Consider the following 12,708-nt stretch of genomic DNA (forward strand, 5'->3'; position numbering starts at 1 on the left):
AACATCAGGCTCATATTCCTCTTGTTTCAAGTCTGCATCTGTATTATCTTCGAAGAAGGAATACTGTTGATTCCCTCTTCTCTGTCTAATTACATCATATTGCCCCTACCCCTTTCTCTACATATTACTAGAATTACTGGTCTTTAACTGCCTTACACCGAAGCTGTTCTCTGATAACCTAATTAATCTACTGCAGTTAGGATTCTTCACCCTCCACTAAATGGAAACTGCATATTTCACATGCGTTCGAGTTCCTTACTGCTACCCGTCATAACCACCTACTTTACCATCCTTGTTCTCCTAAACATGTCTACTACCTTTTACACTGTTGCCCATCCTACTCTGTCAGTTCACTCACTAGTGATCAGAGACCTAGCACCTAGGTCGCTTATCTGAGACCTCTTCGCACACTGTTTCTCAGTTAAGTGGGACTCCACATCTTTAGCACCCACCCCTCTCAATGTGGGTGTGTTCCACAAGGCTGTGTCCTGGGCCTTCCACTCTCCTCTCTGCACATCACCTCCCTTGTGATGACTATTTTCATGTTTTCTCTGAAGGTGGGATTCAAAGATAGGAAATGAGAAAATTGTGTGGCATTAAAATGGTGACGTGTTTTCTCATGTCACCATTTTAATGTCACACATACTTTTCTCATTTCCTATCTTTGAATCCCACCTTCAGTTGCTTATCTTGGCCTGCCTCACTGCCATTAGTCAGTAGATGACTGTACTGTAAACGCAAAATGCCCAAGCGTCTTCTCCAGATACCTACCCCCACAATCCACGGGCAATGCTTTATGCATGAGCTGGTCAAGGAGTTTTGGCTAAACTTTTACTCCTAGCCCTCCTGCCCCAAACTTGACGGAGACGAGGCAGATGTCCACAACTTTTATCCTAGTGGCCTTGACCTGGGTGAGATAAGTGTTACTCCATGCTGCTGTAGATTGCAATCAGCTCACACAAGAAACTGCAGCTAAGGCTGAACCTTCTCAGTCAACATCCTCATAATCTCTGGCACCCAGAACCTAAACAGCTCAACCTAGTGATCAGGAACCTGAGATCTTAAAGTGTGGATATCACAGCCTCCCAGATTAGTATGCTTCTAACTTGTGAGTCTATAAAACCACCAGATGTGCAAGCTAGGTATGCAAAGTGAAATTATTTGTCCACTTCTGCACCTCCAAAAAAATAGATTCCATTAGGACCTATGTACAAGATATAATGTGCTACCTTAGTCATTTGCAAAAGGAAGGCCTAGCATACACCTGTATGGACTTAGATATAGTTGCAGTGTTGATTCAAAATGGGGAACATTCTTCCCACTTAAAAATCCCTTTGATGAAGGCCTTCATGGGGGTGGAGGGGGGTCTTAGAGAGTGTTCCTTCCTATCACACTTTCTGACCCCGTCTGTAGCCTCAGCTTGGTCCTCACGCAGTTTATGGGTCCATCCTTTGAACCCTTACTCCTGTAGCTAACAATTTCTGACATTGAATGTAGCTGTCCTAATAGCAATAAACTTGTCTCTAAATGTGGCATTGCTCGATAGTGAATCCAGACGTGTTATGCTAAGGTGATGCATACGCTTTCGGTGCACCCTAGGGCCCAAACCAAGTGCAACCAAGCTAACATCCTGCTGGCTGGCATCTGCAAAGCTGCCACTTGGTCACCACCCACTTTCACTAAGCCCTACTGTACGGACATTCTAGCCAGCCAACAAGAAGAGGTTTGTCAAAGTTTAAGGACTCTGTTCCAAAATCTACAGCATTTACCTGCCAGCCACCTGTCCCGGGAAATTGCTTCACAGTATTTGCAGCTTCAAATGCTACGAACAGAAAATGTTGCTTACTTCGTAAGCATTTGTTCTAGCATGTAATGCTGTTGATTCACATGCACCCACACTTTTCCCCTGAAACGGGTAATGATCAGTTGGTTTACTTTTCATTTTTTTAAAACAAACTTTATTAGGTTTATAAATCAAAGACATTAGCAGCTTACTGAAGCCTATTCCTAGTAGAACCCCCCCATGATGGTCCCTACAATCATACAATTCTAAGGTCACGCTTAAAATCCATTACACATATCAACATCATGTTACAGAAGAAGTAAATCGAGAATAAAAAAAATAAAAAAATAAGCCATGGATAAAGGAGAATATCCTTCTCTGCTTAACGGCATCTTCAAGACATAACCGCATCAAGAATCCTAACAATTCTGATCTAATAAACTCCCAAAGCTCTCCCCGCTCTCCCCCAGGCATGTCACTTCCAGTATTATACTTCACTATCAATAGACCGCATGTTTGCATAGTTGGTGGTAGCCCATCAGCCTAAGAATGTGAGCGTGTGCTCGCTTTATAAACAAACTCACGGAGGGTCTAAGGAAACATTTAGAGACCTCGCGTGGACCAATTCCCCATATATGACGTATTAAACACCAGTAGAAATCCACGAGTCTAGCAGGTCCAGGAAACCTTATAAAGATGCAATGATATCACAGACGGCGCAGTTTACAGAGGCAAAACATCCCTTCTATGTTACGGGAATGAAGACAGCCCACCTAAAGGCAAATCCTTAAAGGATGACCGATTCCCATCACTCACCTAGGTGTCATGCTTCATCATCTGGGATCTACTCATGGTCACTCTAGGGTAACCAAGGGCTACAACCTTCCATCTACCAGAAGGGAGCTGGCAGATGTTTTCAAATGAGCTCTTCTAAGTTCTTAAGTATCAAACCAGTATGATGAACAAGAATTATTATTAGAGTGACGGAGCGGAGCTGAGCTCTTCAGGGAGGCCTCCCTGAAGGGTTCAAACTTCTCTTGCACTGTTTTTAGTTTGGATAACAGGAAATGCTTAATAAATAAATGTTATTTTGCTATTCAGTGACCAGGAGGACATCCCAGGTGATGTAGCATGTCACTTAGGATTTGCCTTTAGGTGGGCTGCCTTCATTCCCATAAAATAGAAGAGATGTTTTGCCTCTGTAAAATGCGCTGTCTGTGAGATCATTGCATCTTTATAAGGTTACCTGGACCGGCTAGACCCGTGAATTTCTACTGGTGTCTATAGCGTGTGCTCACTGCCATCTCAGGATCGCCTATCGTGTGCGCGCCAGGTGTGTTCATACTACTGCAGCTATGTGCTGTTATGACGCTACTCTTATCACCGGTGTGCCCGGCTCTGTCATCCTCGCGATCAATGTCTTGGTCTTTCGGTAATACCACCAAATGCTCCCAGGCCCTGGCTGCCTCCAGCGCCCTCTCACTCCCCGTTCTTTTTTCTAGTTGTCTTTTTCTTTTCATTAGACTTTAATATCACAGTGCACATTGCACTTGTCTTTGATTCTACACTACTCACCGCTGGATGAAAAACTGTATGAGGTGGAGCCCGTGTCCTCGCGCGTTGTGGACTATGAAAAGAGTCCCAACAGGTCTTGTGATTCGAAGGCTTTCAAATAAAAACAGATTGTAACGTCCAAGCCCAACACTAAATGAAAGGAGTATTCAGAGCATGAGAATCTAAACTACACGCTACAAACCGATGCTTTCTTATGAATACTAGCCTTACGGCTAGATCAGTTGCCCTCGAAGCTTGCGAACCGGGTTCGAGTCTCCGCAACAATGCTAAACCTTTGATTTTGAGCAAATTACCTAATCTCCCTGAGCCTAACAAAACATGAATGTGTCCATCTGTAACTAAACTGGTGCTCATGTAAAGCGTTGTGATAACTGATATCTTTGAGTCTAGTTTGCGATATATAAATGTCTAAAAAAAAAAAAAAAAAAAATATTATTCAAGCCGCAAATACTAAACCTCTAGAATATTCACCAGGTTCCCCACTGCCTCAGAACAGCAGTGTTTCCGTACCCTGTAAGGTGGTGTCATGTGACTGTGCTTTAACTTCTTTACCCAGGAAATGACAGAAGAGCTGCTCTCCATCATTTTTCAGACTGAATTATACGGTGCACAATCTGCCCAACTAAGACTACAGGGTTCAAACCATGCTTTGACTGTCTGAAACAGATGTGGCTGACAGACCTGCACAAGGTGTGCCATTGGTTTTTGGGCTGGGGATGTGGTTTCAAGTTGTGTAAGGAATTTGCTGTCATGCATGCAAAGGCGATTGTGAACTGTGAAGCAAAGCTGTACGTCTTTGAAAATAATAAGAAGCCTCATAAGTCCTACTCCCACTGTCAGTCATGTGTGCAGACCTGTTCTCACTCTTGAGGCTGATCTCAGGACAGGTCCTAGGAGGGTGTCCGAGTGGCACTTGATCTCGCGATCAGTCTGATTGAGGAACAGATCTCTGAGTTGATCATGATGTGCCCTTAGTTCCTCAGGCCAGTGGCAATTCCTCAGCAGGTCGAGGCCTTTGTCGAGGTCATGCTGCATGTTTGCGGCACTCTTCTGACTCCTTTGGACCCAGGGATCTTTAGGGACCTCCTGTCCGGTTACTGCTGGCGGATCCATCCTCTGCACCATCTGAGCCCCTTTAACTCCCCTCGAGTACTGCACGGACTCCAGTACAGGTTTCCATTCTGGTTCCAAGATCCACACTGGTGCCTTCCTCATAAATGCCAGTCCAAACATCACTGGTGCCAGAGTTGGATCCTTTGCAGTCTCCGGTGTCTGATCCCGAGCAAAATCCGCCTTGACACCCAGCTGAGGTGGAGTCCTGATTCCAATCTGGCATACGACATTCTTATACAGTTTGATTCAGACAAAGCCATCCTACCATGGAGACTTCCTCAGTTGCTCCACTAGAATTCAGTTTCGACTCTGACTAGAGTTTGCTGCCACTTGGAGATAATGAGTTGCCACACCATCATGATGATTAAAATCTATATATATAATTTACAAGAGTCCAGTGAGCTTGATACTTCTCTGATACAGTGTTGTTTTACCCTCTTGGATCACCAAGTAAAGAGAGTGAGTGTTTCCTTTGTGGTATCCCTCAGACGTGCTGCTAGGGTCCTGCACTTACAACTTATCTATTTTGAGGTCAAAGCAAAGCATCTGTGGGGAAATGGGGTGTATTAAATGGTGTGGTTGTGCGACGTCACAGTGTAATACACTTAACAATTCCTTTATGTGTATATATGCTTTATTTTGACAACTCGTGTCATAAAAGCAAATAAAAAAATAACAAGCATGTAAAGGGATATAAATACTAAATGGTTCATAAGAAACATGGCATGAATTACACAAGTTCAGCCTTATACAAAGACTTTGTAGCATGCCAACAATTGAGTGAGTGGCAAAACTCAGTCCAATCACCAGTTTCCATGTGGGACATTCTCTTCCAGTTTTAAGACCAGCTACAACTTGATTTTTATAACAGCATATATACCTTCTAAAAGAAAATATCTGCCTATCATGAGAGTAAGAACAGTTCATCTTAGAAGTACATTCTACAGTATGGAATTAAAAATTCTTAAAATATTGCAGAATTTAAAATAAAATAGTAAAATGCCCTTTAAACTCCTCGCCAAATGTTGAACATAGGACCTCTAATTCTGTAACCAGTGAATTTGGTCAACAAATAGACTATATACAATAAAGTGCTTGTGCAATGCCACAACTGGTGAGGATATTTCTGTGGGCAATAATGCTTAGTGCCCAGGACCAGGTAGGGGCTAGAAGCCAGCCCGCTAAGTTCTGTACTTCTTTTCTAAAGTATCTTTGTCCTAGTGCCCCACATATGGCCTAGGAACTTAGCAACTGCACATACAAAGTGGGGTCTAGTGTCAGATTTGAGGATACGCAAGGCCTCCTGGTAGTTCTGTGTACCCATTTGCTGGCAGATAGGGTTTATGCATTTTGATCGTGGTTGCGCATAAACTGGGCATGCAAGCAGCACGTGGACCACAAACTCCACGGGTGCCTTTCTTCCTGGGCAATTGCTTTGTCTTGAGCCAATGATGTGCCACTTGGCTGGTACCTCGTTTACAGGGAGAGTACTAACCCTGAATTGGAAAAAATAGTTTCCTATCCTGAGGTACCTAGATTAAAACAAGATAAGGTTCCGTGAATCTCACCTGTTTGTCAAAAAAAATTCTGTGGTGAGTTTCCCCTGGTCGGGCCTGATTGAAACTTGTTGGGCAACCCATTCCCAGTAATGGTGCTTCATTGTGTTTTTTGGACCGGTGCAAGTCAGATTTTTCCCAGGCTTCCTGAAGCCCTACTTCAACCCCCATCTTTCTTACATTTCTTATCCACCTCACCTTGCCAGTGGTATCCAAGCGAATAACCTCTGTCAGGGCTTCTGCATAGGACAGTAGCTCCGGAGTTCTCTTAATTCTAGCCCAGAATAACAAAAGGCAGAGCTTAACAATATCACTAATAGGGCTTCTTCCCATATCTAACATTAAAGCGAAAAGTGGGGTATTTTGGGGCTGCATCACTAGATTCCCTAGAAATTTATGCTCTTATCTAGTGAGCTCAGTGCCCCACAGCTCTGCCCTGTACAGGGCAGAGCTAACCGTTTTTGAATTGTACACCTGCAGAGCAGCTGCAACAGGTCTACTGTGGGAGGAACAGTGTTTTCTCTAATGCCCCTGTGACACGCTTATGACTCATTACTATCTTTGTTAGGTGGGGTTTCCAGGTCATTTTCTCAAGTCTGACTCCTAGGAAGTCAAAGGTGCCAACTCTTTCCAGGGGAGTCCCTCCTACGGTTGGTTTACCCTTCTATGACTTGTGAAGCCATGAATTTAGTTTTTTTTTAGTTTTTTTTTTTAAGACCTATATTGTACTTCACCATCATACACAGCGTCTGGCCTACAACCCCTTGGGCCGGCCGCAACGTATTCAGTTACTCTATAATATCAATTCTAACACAGCCCATGTGCCGACATCCCAGGGGTATGGCGGCGTTTTATAATCATGCGAGCACATAATTCACAGAAGGATCATAAATCTGAGTAGGTCCATTTTAATTTTAAACAACTAAACTTGTAAGTATCGTATCAAATGTGGAAGACGACATAAGCAATCATGTATGTAGCATTTGAAAAATACATAGTGCAAATACAGGTAAGTCCCCATCGGTAACCTGCAGTTAATGGCTAAATTCCGGAAGGAACAGAAAACCCAAAGTACAGCACTGAATCGCGGGAATGGGACTCTTAGTCTAAAACGGCCTCGTCCGAGTCAATCTGGGGCGGTTCACAAATGTCTCCCCTGAACTTGTTCCATGCCCCCCAGATCTGCCCCCATTTCCTGGGGCACCCCCGATGAACAAACACCGCTTTCTCGGCAACCATCGCTATATCCATATCCCTACACCAGTCCCTCAGCGTAGGTGAAGCTTCAGCACCCCACAGTCTGGCTATGTTTCGCTTTGCCACCATCATCACCAGCATGGCCCAGTCCTGCTGTCGAAGGGTTAGATCCGTTGCGTCCCATACGTTTAACAGGCAACGCCGGGGTTCAGGCAGCAGGGAAACAGTCATGGTTTGGGACATGGTGCGCATCACAGCAGCCCAGAACATAGCAACCCGACCACAGTCCCAAATAGTGTGATAGAACGTACCCCTCTCCCCACATCCACGAAGGCAGTACTCGTGAGAGGTCTTCCCTATCTTATGCAGGACTGTTCTGGTGTAATACATGCGGTGCAGTATTTTCAACTGTGCCAATTTAAGTCTGGAGGGGCTCGCTGTTTCCCGCGGCGAGGAGATAGCCTCCTGCCATTCTGAATCCTCAAAGTCGCCCACATCACTCGACCAACTCAACCGCAACCTAGCCAACCTGTCTGGAAGATTGTTTACCAGCTTTCGATATGTGAAGGATGTTGCTTTGCGCGGGGCATGAATTTAGTTTTAGTGGTGTTTATTATCAAGCCCTGGGTGTCTCAGAAAAGTTTAAATCTATTTAGTAATTTCTGTAGCCCCACCGGGGTTTTTGACACCAGCAGGGTGTCATCTGTAAATAAGAGGGTTGTTTCCTTTCCCCACCTAGGGATGGGGCATCGGCAGGCTCCTGCGATAGAAAGCTTACCACTCCATTCATATACATAGAAAAAAGCGTAGGAGCTAAAAACGCACCCTTGGCGAACTCCCCTGCTGACCAGAATGCGTTCTGAGTTGCCCGTGCGTGCCCCTCCTTACCCGAACAAAATTATCTTCATTCAATCAGATGATCTTCATTCAATCAGATGACCAGATTGAGAATTGTTGGCGGAATCCCCATGTCTGTAAACACGTACCAAAGCTTCTGCCTGGGAACTAGGTCAAATTTAGATCAATAAAAGCTATATATAGACTGCCTGACCAATCACTACAACTTTCCAGTAAAGGAGGCGGAATACCTGGTCAATAGTCCCTGTCTTGCCTCTAAAACCTGCTTGGTATTGTGATAAAATGGCATTGTTATCCGCCCATGTCTGAATCTTTAATAAAAGAGCTCTGCAAAAAACTTTTTGCAGAGGATCTATCATGTTGATAGGTCTATAATTGCAAGACTGTCCTCTGCCCCCTTTTCTTATGTATAGGGACCACCTCTGCCCCCTCCAGGACCCTGGGACTGGGGCACCATTTACTATGGCATTTGCAAGAAGTAAAATATAGTTGGCCCATTTTGAGATAGCCGATAGAAAGAAGTCCCCCAGGATGCCATCTGACCCTGGGGCTTTGGACTTGATAATACTTCCGATAGAACCCTCTCTCACACTCAGGGAGAAGAAGTTGTTGCTTGAGGACTGGAACAAGGACCAAAACGTTTTGTAACCTTCGTCGGCGCAGCTTTCCTTTAGTTGTTGCCAATGGGATTGATCCCACGCCGCCTTTGCATGAAGCAGGGTTGCCCTGTGGCACCTTCCAGAGGCTCTAATTAAGCCGCTATCTTTAGATTTATGGCCAACGCTAAATTTGAATGCTCTGTTCTACAATCCTTTGTATACCAGGAAGCAGGACCCCCTTTGGGTTACTGGCCCTTGGTTTGCTCCCAGTTGCAATAAAGTAAGAGCTTATTTGATAAAAGAGGCAAGAGTGGACAGTATCTACTTTAGCCATTCCTCCTGAGCTTTGGACTAGGGACCGTAGTTAGAGGGTGCCTACCACCAAATCTTGCTGCATACACTTGAGCTTATCTTCGTGCAGTATTACCTCCCGCCATTTTAACCTACGACTATCATTTGAGGGAAAAACTTCCTTAGAGACACTCAAAGATGATGTTTCATCTACATTCCCCACAATGCTTCATACTTAAACAAAGTGGGTTATGATCACTGTCAGTTGTATCGCCCACAATCATGTCAACTACTTTTCTCCAGAGCCTTAGGTCTAGTAAAATGTAGTGGATACGAGAAGGGCTATTTATCCTATTAAAGGTAATCGCACCTAGACTATATAATTTGGTTCTCCCATTCGCAGTCCATAGCCCGGGCTCCAAGTTTAGGGCAATTACTTGGAGCTCAACCCTTGGTAGCTGTGGCTTTGAGCAGCGGTGCCTACACAACTTGTAAAGCCTTTAACTGCACCAAAACAATTGAAGAATTCAACAAGACACTAAAGAAATCCGACACCAATTTATAAAAATAGACTGTATTTTTGTGTATTTTTAGGCACCACAACGAACATCCAAATTCAACAAATGTTCACTAAAAAGTTGTTACTTTCATTGTGGTCACTTAGTCACTTTAGGCAAACTACATTAGGGTGCCAGTCAGAGGGACCAGCAAATTCATCAGAAGCAGGTGAAGCAGTCCTCAGTCAGTTCCAGGCACTTTATTCCCTGTGCAATAGATTCCTATGGAAGCGGTTCTGATGCAAGTGATGAAGGATTCTGAAGATGCTTAATAATCCCAGCCCCCTAATATTCCTCTGTAAAAGAAAAAGATAAGTTATTGTCCCAACATTTTCATTTTGGAGTTGTGTTCTTAGATAATTAAAGAATTAATGAAAAATGTCCTAGCTATCGTAAACAAACGTTTCAATTCTATTAAGGACTCTGAGGCGAGGATTAGGCTTCACTTTCAGTGCTTTTATTTCTCCAGCAACCATTTTGAGACAAATACAAAACTACATTTCCCATCAAGCCGTGGGATTAGAGAAAACAGTCCACCAATAAGAGCAGTAGTTGTCCATCAACAGTCCTTATCTCCACTCTAGCCTCCTCTTTCTTTCTGCAAACACAGCCAGTCCCATCCGGAGTTAATCTGGTTTGCTAGTGCCCTTTCCTATGAGGGAAAAATACCATGTGAGGCCAAGGAAATATTTCAGCAACTCTAACATGTCAACAACTGAACAGTTAGCGAAGCACTATTCGTAGCAAGAACAGCTTAACATGATTAAACGGTGAGAGTGGTAACCATAAACAGCATGTTATAATAACGGTAATGCATGAAGACAGCAATTATTTTTCCCAAAATCATGAGATCCTAATCCCTAGGGTGGGAAGTCTGAGATATGGTACATCAGGTGGGCTAATCCTCGCCTCAGAGTCCTTAATATAACTGAAACTTTCCTTATGATAGCTAGGACATTTTTTATTGTAGGTCGGGACTGGAGGTGAGGAGTAGGCTAGTTCAAAGCTTTCCCACCACCAGAGATGCCAAATGTGTAATCAACTTAAAATAAAATCGTTTTAAAGTAAAATCGAAAGACCAATCCGCTGCGTTGAGAATGTCCTCCCATCGCACCCAAAGAAAGAACACCTTGGAAGCCATAGCCCCTCACACAGAGTGAGCCCCTAATGTTGAAAGTAGGAGGGCCCATCTGGCATTAGTTCGCCCAAAACATGGATTTCCTCATTCATATTTTCATACTCTATAGTCTTCCATTTTATGCTCAGTTCAAGGAGGGCAACATATAATTTGGGTTAACCTTGGGAACACCCAAAAGGTAATTGGTATGTCTCAGGGTTTAATGTCCTGGGCAGACCCAGTAAGTAGGTAATATGCCTGTGGCCTGAGGACTATCTCTACCCTAAAGATCTACGGACGCTTCAATTCGACTGCCTGGGCGAATCCCCACTGAACAGCTAAGTGTTTAACCAGGGTGGTGTGGAGTGCAAAAAAACGATGTATTTAGGCCCAGATCCTTGTACTGGGGTGAATGTATGACATTGTTCTACATTCTGTCCATCAACTGAGTTTTTTGCAATTTTCACCCCGAGTGGGCTGGGTATGCTCAGACGTGAGTCCCAGGCTCTCCACACCACTGGAGTCAAGCTATCCAGGCTGATAGCCAGAAACCGGTCCTTGGATGCTTGATTCCGGTCTGGGAAAGACATGGCTTGGTAGTTCGGACTGGACTGTTCCCATGAGGCACAGGGTCAGAGCTGATTTGCATATAGCCAGTGTCTAACCCAGGGTGGTGTGGAGTGCAAAATAAACGATGGATTTAGGGCCCAGATCCTTGTTCTGGGGTGAATGTATGACATTGTTCTACATTCTGTCCATCAACTGTGTTGTTTGCAGTTGACTTGGCGCAGCCCATGTCCACTTCGGTGCCGGTCGGCATCGCACAGGCGCCTGTGGCGGACTCTACAGCGCCGTGCTGGTGTTGGGTCCTCAATTCGTCTCCAGAGGTTCCTTCCTCTCCAGAGGTTTGTCATCTCCTGGTCTCTTCTTCTCCGGAGACGGGACGCCGCGTCGTTGTTTTTTCACCGGCGTCTTCTAGGGAGGGCTCCTCGCTGTGAGAAGTTAGCTAGTGTCCACTAGTTGTAGTGGGCACCTTGCACCAGTCTAATCAACCTTATTGATGGTGGTTGTAAAGTCAACCTTATAGAAAACTATCCTAGTGGTAGCATGGACCAGCAGTCATCAGGCTAAAACTTCAGAGAGCGTATTTTGAGTTCAGTTGAGTTGTTTTACCAATTATAATCCCTTGAGTACCAAATGAAAGGACACCACACAAGGTATATATCAAATATATAGGTATTTATTCTAAACACAACCCCTCTGCACTCTTTATGAGCTCAGAGGTAAAAGTACAATACAAGTTACTCAATTACTATACGATAAGTTGCACAGTATACGTTATGCCCTAGGGGACTCACAAACCATATACTAAAATAGTGGTATAAGAACCACGAGAGAATTAGAAAGCAGCCCTGGGGCCTGTGGAATTGCTGGGGCTACTCTAAACAGCCAAAGGTTAGAAAGTAAAAGGCCCACGGGAGATGCGTGCAGTGTCTAAACACAGCCGCGGGTTACCATTGACTTTCTATGGGAAACATAGAAGTTACAAATAAACAATTTAAGGACACTTCCGGATGGACTAAGATGGAACCCTTTTAAACTAGGACACTTCGAGAGTCAAGACCCATGGGAGCACATGAGTACTCGTGTTACCTCACCCAGGGAAGCCAGGTGCATAGGTGTCTTTTCGTGTCGGGTTTAGTCGTCGTTTTCAATGGAGCTGCAAAGAAGTGCTGCAGGCGACCAGAGGAAAAGTGTCCGGGTAGATCCAAGGGTGGATCGAAGATCTGTAGAACCTGAAAGCAGAAGGAACATAGTCTGGTCACCTGCCAGTGACCAGGACGGCGATAGTAAGATGCCACCAGTTGTCGGGTGATTTCAGGTGAAGATGTGAAGTTTCTCTTCAGCCACGAGGACCAGGAGGCGTCCACGATGACCAGGAGCTGGATTCGAGCTGTCCCACGAAGGAACTAGTTGACTGCGGTGTCGGTATCCCGACTGGACCCAACAAGCCTTGGCAAACGCAACCCACGCAGGATGTCGAGACTGGCTTCAGAGCCGA

The 12,708-nt window shown here is 44.6% G+C and overlaps 1 protein-coding gene across 1 annotated transcript in view; it reads left to right on the forward strand.

Moving 5' to 3' along the window:
- Positions 1–12,708, forward strand: part of NAA25 (N-alpha-acetyltransferase 25, NatB auxiliary subunit) — a 988,861-nt gene that overhangs the window by 602,984 nt on the left and 373,169 nt on the right. The gene's annotated exons all lie outside the window — the stretch shown is intronic.

This window comes from Lissotriton helveticus, chromosome 11, assembly GCF_964261635.1.
Source record: "Lissotriton helveticus chromosome 11, aLisHel1.1, whole genome shotgun sequence".
Lineage (NCBI taxonomy): Eukaryota > Metazoa > Chordata > Amphibia > Caudata > Salamandridae > Lissotriton > Lissotriton helveticus.